This window comes from Lutjanus erythropterus, chromosome 13 (genome assembly GCF_056507025.1).
Source record: "Lutjanus erythropterus isolate fLutEry1 chromosome 13, fLutEry1.hap2, whole genome shotgun sequence".
Taxonomy (NCBI): domain Eukaryota; kingdom Metazoa; phylum Chordata; class Actinopteri; order Lutjaniformes; family Lutjanidae; genus Lutjanus; species Lutjanus erythropterus.
Genome location: NC_139329.1, coordinates 5422495 through 5428707, shown reverse-complemented (window position 1 = coordinate 5428707; position 6213 = coordinate 5422495). Strand labels below are relative to the sequence as shown.

Sequence of the window (6213 nt, the reverse complement as noted above, 5' to 3'; positions counted from 1 at the left end):
TTGAATCCAAATCTGTGCTGTGTGCTGTACAGCTATCAACAGTACATCAACTGGCATAAATCCTGCATTGATGCTGAAGTGACTACAGCAGTCAACAGAACAGAATCAACAGAATCAATATATTGAAATATGGCTCATGTTTCTGGTTGCTGACCAAAAACAGATAAAAATAACATCTGAATTTCCAATCAATCCCTTTTAAAAGATAATGTAGAAAATTGTTTTTTTGTCCACATCATGTGTAGTATATATGTAGACCTACTCTTACACAGTTCCTATTTCTAGCTCTGTATCTCTGTTCACATTCTGACAACAGCACAGAAAAATAGACTGCAGAAAATCTCACAGATGATCACTTAGATGACAAGCAAGTGTGGATACCTTCCGCTATATCCCCGCAATCTTCAGTCATCAGGTCTATTTTTGTGGCTCTCTGCCAGCCTATTGAGCGAGATGTAATGAAATTCTAGGAGAATCTGCATCGATTGATACATGAGAGTGGAGGGGGAAACTCCTTCCCTCAACTCTGCCTTAGAGGAGAGGACAGGGTCACACAACTGCAGTTACACCGGGGTTGCCTGTGTGTGTTTGAATTAATGTACGTGCACGGTCGTGTCTATGGCAGTTTAGGAAGTACTGAGGCATAGCTTCAGTCTCAAGTTTGTTCACAGTGAATGTCAGGCAACACTGATAAGGTGATGCACAACGAGAGACGCTTTCATTTACACTGAGTAAGCACAATACATAAAAATAAGTGGAACATAAGTATTCTAGTCTTTATGACACCTAGACAAGGCGTCACTTTCTGAAGAAAATGTAGCTGTAACGCTTATGCTGAAAATTGCCTAATATTTTCATTAGTGTATAATGACCTGAAAATAAGAATTGCTGTGTTTTTGTTACCCTTAGAATGAACCATTTATACAAATATTGATGGAATAATCAAATATTAATTGACTATAAAATTAATCGCCAGCTATTTTGGTAATAGATTAATCGGGTTGATTATTCTTTTTTAAGAAAAAAGAGTCAAAACTCTCCAATTCCAGATTCTTAAAAGTGATTTTCTCTGATTTCTTTACTCCTCTATAACAGTTGACTGAATATTGTTGGGTTGTGGGAAAAATAAGACATTTCAAGACCTCACTGAGTTTTGGAAAACACTGATCGACATTTTTCACCATTTTCTTTTCAAAGGAGGCCACTAGATGGGTCCTTTTGCATTTTTCACAGGTGTCATGGCCACTGTAGGTTCTCCCACACACTTGGAAGGGGAGGGCAAGACAAGCTGGTTGCAATCTGCAAGCTAGATGCCACTAAATCCTACACACTGGTCCTTTAAAGAGTAAGAGTTTCAATTTGAAATTTCAATTAATTTGTAAGCATTGTATTGTAAATAATAAGTGAGCATTTTGTGCATAAACTGCCACAAACATCAGAAACAACTAGAGGAGTGCACAGTAGAATGCAGATTTCAACCACACAACAAAAACAGAATATTTGGATGTAACGCTTTCATAATCACCAGCATTACTGCCAGTAGGTAAGCCTTGTTTTTAGCCTAGTAGTTGTTGATGCCCAGCAGCCCCCACCGATTAATTAGGAGGAGTGAGGACTCAGCAGTTTGTATATGTATATGTTTATACACAAACACAAAAGGTCCTTGAACACATAATCGTAATTGTGCACAAAAATTTTAGCCTGATGGGTTCAGGAGTATGCAAGATTAGTTGCAGACATGCTCCAGTCCCGTGTCTCACATACGACTGATCGCATGAGCTTGTCCAGGCTTACGCCTGGCAGAGATACCAAGACCATCCAAGACAATGATCATTAAATTAGTTTTCCAGATCACACTTACCCATTTCATTCATACCATTCTGAACTGACACCACGCTCTCACTGGTTCATACTGGGAGAGCACTCTTTAGGAAAATCACTTATTCCCCTGGGATAGGACTGAAATTGACCTGCCTAGGAGTTATTTGCAGAGCTGACAAAGCATTGAATCTATCAATTCATTAATTACATATCAAATTACCAGGAAAAAAAATACCAGGAGCATAGAAAGACATAAGGTTTTCACCAGAAACGTAGCCACTGAATAGGATGGACAAATATGCATTAAACCCATTAAATCCACTTCTTTACTTCCTACACTGTAACATCCTACCATTAGCTCTCTGGGTATGTAAATTTACTTTCCTCATCTCAGTTTTAATGTATGTGTTTCCATTTATTTATTTCTTATATGTGAATGCAGGTGTGTGTTAGTACCATGCGAGCAGTAAAGTGGGCTGGAACAGGTGACTGGTTTGACAGGTGCAGGGTTCTAGTGCAGTCTGTCAGAACCTGGACTTTGCCAAAGTTCAGCTGCGGACTCAGAACATGGACTACTGGTCCCTGCCCAATACATGACAAGACTACCTCCTGGAACAGACAGTGAGAAAATACATTTACCAACATGTACAGACAAAAAAAAGTCAAAAGAAAATTCACAGTTACCTCGACATGCACGCTGTATTCTGTAACAACACCGAAATTCAGAAGCACACACAGACTTCCACTGACCAAGGGTGGCTTGAGGCTACCAAACACACCAATGCGTAGAATGTGATGATGCTTTCCAACGGGCTTAGCCCACAGAAACATGGGAATCTCCACTGAACTGTGAGGATGAATCACTCCTCTGGGTCTGGAACTGCCACAAAGTAGTGACAGACTCCTAATAATTCCTGAAAAGGTGATACATGGCTTCTCCAATAGAAGTATACCGACCCATCATCTTTTTTATAAATATATTCATAGCTAAAAGGTAGATGGTTTTGGAAGGAATTTATTTTCCATCTCCTTGTAACCATTTTTGCACAAGTAGACAGCTGATTACTTTGTTCAACATTTTTACCAATTCTTGCAGTTTCATGCAGGTTTAAATCCAGGACTTGATTATTTTGACTCTAAATTGTATCTTCATTCTACATTTGAGTTAATTTTCTTGCTGTGATGATTCCACCTGTTCATACTGCCCTTTAAAAGAGCTCTTCTTTATGTGCTTTCAAAAATGAGGTTCAATTTTAGTTCCATGCAGAAATGCAAAGTTCAGAAAATGCTAAAATGAGGCTAGAAAATGAGGCTAGAATAAGACGTTAGCTTTCTGACTTGTGTTTTTAATCAAATAAACAAGATGTTAATAACTAATCTTTAGTGGCACTACTGTAGTAGGCAGGATTTGTTACCTTTGAACACGCTGCTCATATTCTTTATGCTAACTTAAGCTGTCGTTTCATTATTACCAGCCAGACTTTAAAGTGGTGTCAATCTTCTCTTCTGAATATCTGCAGGAAAGCAAATAAGTGTCTTTCCAAAAGTGTTGCACTATATTAGTGTTATTTTTTAAAGCCATGTCACTCACCCCTATCACATGAGTTTTAATATACTGAGGTGGAAATGAGCCATTGTTTTTAAATATGCATTGCTCTGCTTTTGCAGGTTTTGTGCTTGTTTATCTCACTTTTCTATGAACACGCTGCCACATACAGTATACACACACTAATAAATTATTTACTGCAATGATCTATCTAACCTGATCAAGCACGCCATAGCAGGCATGCAGATTGCTGTCGTTGATCAGCCGTATTTTCTGTTCATAGGGGTGATCGAGGAAACACCTTTCAAAGTCCAACATCGGAGTGTCCACCACAATATCAGGAACAACACACCTATTAACAAAGAGAAACAGAGGGGAACAGAGAGGAAAAGATCTGGGGCTTCTTTACGAATCACAACAGTAATTGCTTTGCACCATGCCAAAACTGTCTATTAATTAGACCTGATTCATAAATTTCAAATGACGGTGATTGCTGTGAGGAAGTCAGATACCATCGCCCTATTCTGAGTGATGATGCAGGTGACATTCAAATGTATTATTATGCAAATTGTGTTGTGAATATTTAACACATACTACACAGCAGAGCTTACTGACAGAAAAAAAGACACTGAGAGGAGAGCAAGAGCAACCTCGGCTGTTTTATGGCATCCTGTGACACAATTCTAACAAATCTCATGTCAGAATATATTTTCATATTTAACACCCATTTTAGAAGACGAGAGGATATTCCATCTTACTAGGACAGAGGGATGGTGATTCATTTTTATTTAATCATTCATTTTTCATGAAGTTTGTTTCAAAATGGAGAGGATCAAAGAGTGCTGTGGCACAAGAGAAAAAATACCGGCCAGCTGCTCCAATAATCTGTTTATGGCCTTAATGGGCAAAGTCAAACTTAATTATAAGTATTTTGCTACAATTTGCAAGACAACACTAAACTGACCTCAACAAATGTTCGTCAAATGTCATGGTATTTGTTAGGGTTACTGTAGGCAGCTGGACTGGCTGAGGTTCATGAAGACATATCGCCTCTCATCCAAGAGGTTTCTTCAGTTCTAACTGACTAGTGGGGAGTTTCAGGTATTTAACCTCTGTGGGGTCATTAACACCTTGAGGAAAGAACCTAAGCGAGTCCAGTTCCCTACGATAATCCTCAGTGGACAGTGGACATGTCTGCATATTAAAGAGAGTGTGCATGTTCACATCTATAAATGTGACTGACCTGGCATTGATAGGCCTGATCATCTCCCCGACACCTGCAACATCCACCACCAGTGCCAGCCTGTATGTCCTGACTGTGTTGGAGCACAGTGTCACCTGTACATATAATACACATAAACAGTACTGTTCAAAAGTTTGGAATTTCCTGCCACAAAAGCTTGTTTCTGCACAGTCAGATGGCTGAGAGGCCTACTCTATATGTTTGAATGGTCTTTCATGCTTTTAGGTTGTACAAAGTCCTCTTTACAAATCCATTATTTGTTCTGGGTTTGCAAGAAAAGTAAAAAGTAAATCAGAGTTTAAACCTTTTCAATCTACCCAATGAGGAAACTGCAAAGGGCCCAAAGAAAAAATGGTTCCCAAAATGTTTTTAATTGCAAGCACCATTGTGGTTCAGTAATAATAGACGGTCACTTTGGATTTTCTGAACTGGAAAGCAAATTCAAAATTGAACTGGTACTTGGGAGAAAATAGTATTCTCCTATGTCATGACACGGGGAATGCAAAGCTTATCTCTTTTGCAGCTACACTTCCATCATTTAGACTAAAACATAGGCAGGTTTCTACAGAAACATAGTGCTTAGTACAGCTTTGGCATACATGTTTGCAAGGATTTGCAATATGTTGCTGAGACAGCAAAATGACTTTGGTGTTGCTCCATTTGTTAATGTTAGTCAGTCAGTGTTTTGGGGAAACCTGTACAGAAACAGAAAGAAAGAAAGGACCAAGATCAGAAGAGAAAAAGCTAGGGTGAACAAACAAGAACACAAAGAGGACATTGGGATTCTCTCAACTACAATATAATTGAATGTGATTTGAAAATGGATAAGCCCAGATAATAGAACTAATTATTTAAGTAAGTTACCAAAGGCTACATCTCCAAAACTGAGGTCTGAAACACTGAAGTTGAATGTGGGACCAATGACACGACCCCTGAAAGAGAAGACAAACACGAGTCATGAGAAACAGCAAGTTGAAGGATTCTAAAAAAACAGTAAGTACTGTGAGTATCATAGAAAGTCATAGTTACATTAGTAACACTGCCACTACTTTTAAGGCTGAGTTTTTATATTTTCTCAGATAAATAAGAGTTGCTACACTCTCTAACTTCACCTGAAGGTCAAGGTAAGCGGTTCAGGCTGTCCTGTGACAGTGAGCAGCAAGTCCTCAGAGAAAGTTCCCAAGATGGGACAGTGGAAGGTGACTTCCACAATCTGGCAGGACCCAGAGGGAACAACACCTTCCTCAGGACTTAGAGAGAAACAGCGGCCAAAAGTGGTGTCTGGGCTTGACAGCCTGAAAGGGGCATCAATCAGTCCTTTGTTGATCAGCTTCAACTGGACAAAAAGAAAAAGGGTCCACTGATTCAAAACTCAAGTCATGTTTTTCTTGCATGAGTCCCTCCATCAATCATCACGTAACATTCATGAGCTGCATTTATATCTTGTGACATTATCCACTTGGGTTCAACTTTAAAGGTTAAATAATGTAAACAGTGGTAGACTCATTTTATTTTGTAGGAAACATTTGACTAATTTTTATTACAGGATTAAAACGATATAAGAAGATAAGTTGTTTTTATGTTGGAAATTGATAACATTTAG

At 38.8% G+C, this 6213-nt stretch overlaps 1 long non-coding RNA gene across 1 annotated transcript; it reads right to left on the bottom strand.

Annotated features, from left to right (window-relative positions):
• Positions 1-4602: 4602 nt before the first annotated feature.
• LOC146316061 (uncharacterized) lies at positions 4603-5929 on the bottom strand. Its single transcript, XR_014771798.1, has 3 exons — positions 5723-5929; positions 5475-5542; positions 4603-5305 (listed from the first exon to the last, which is right to left on the bottom strand). It is a non-coding gene; the product is annotated as an uncharacterized LOC146316061 (long non-coding RNA).
• Between the last annotated feature and the right edge of the window lie 284 nt (positions 5930-6213).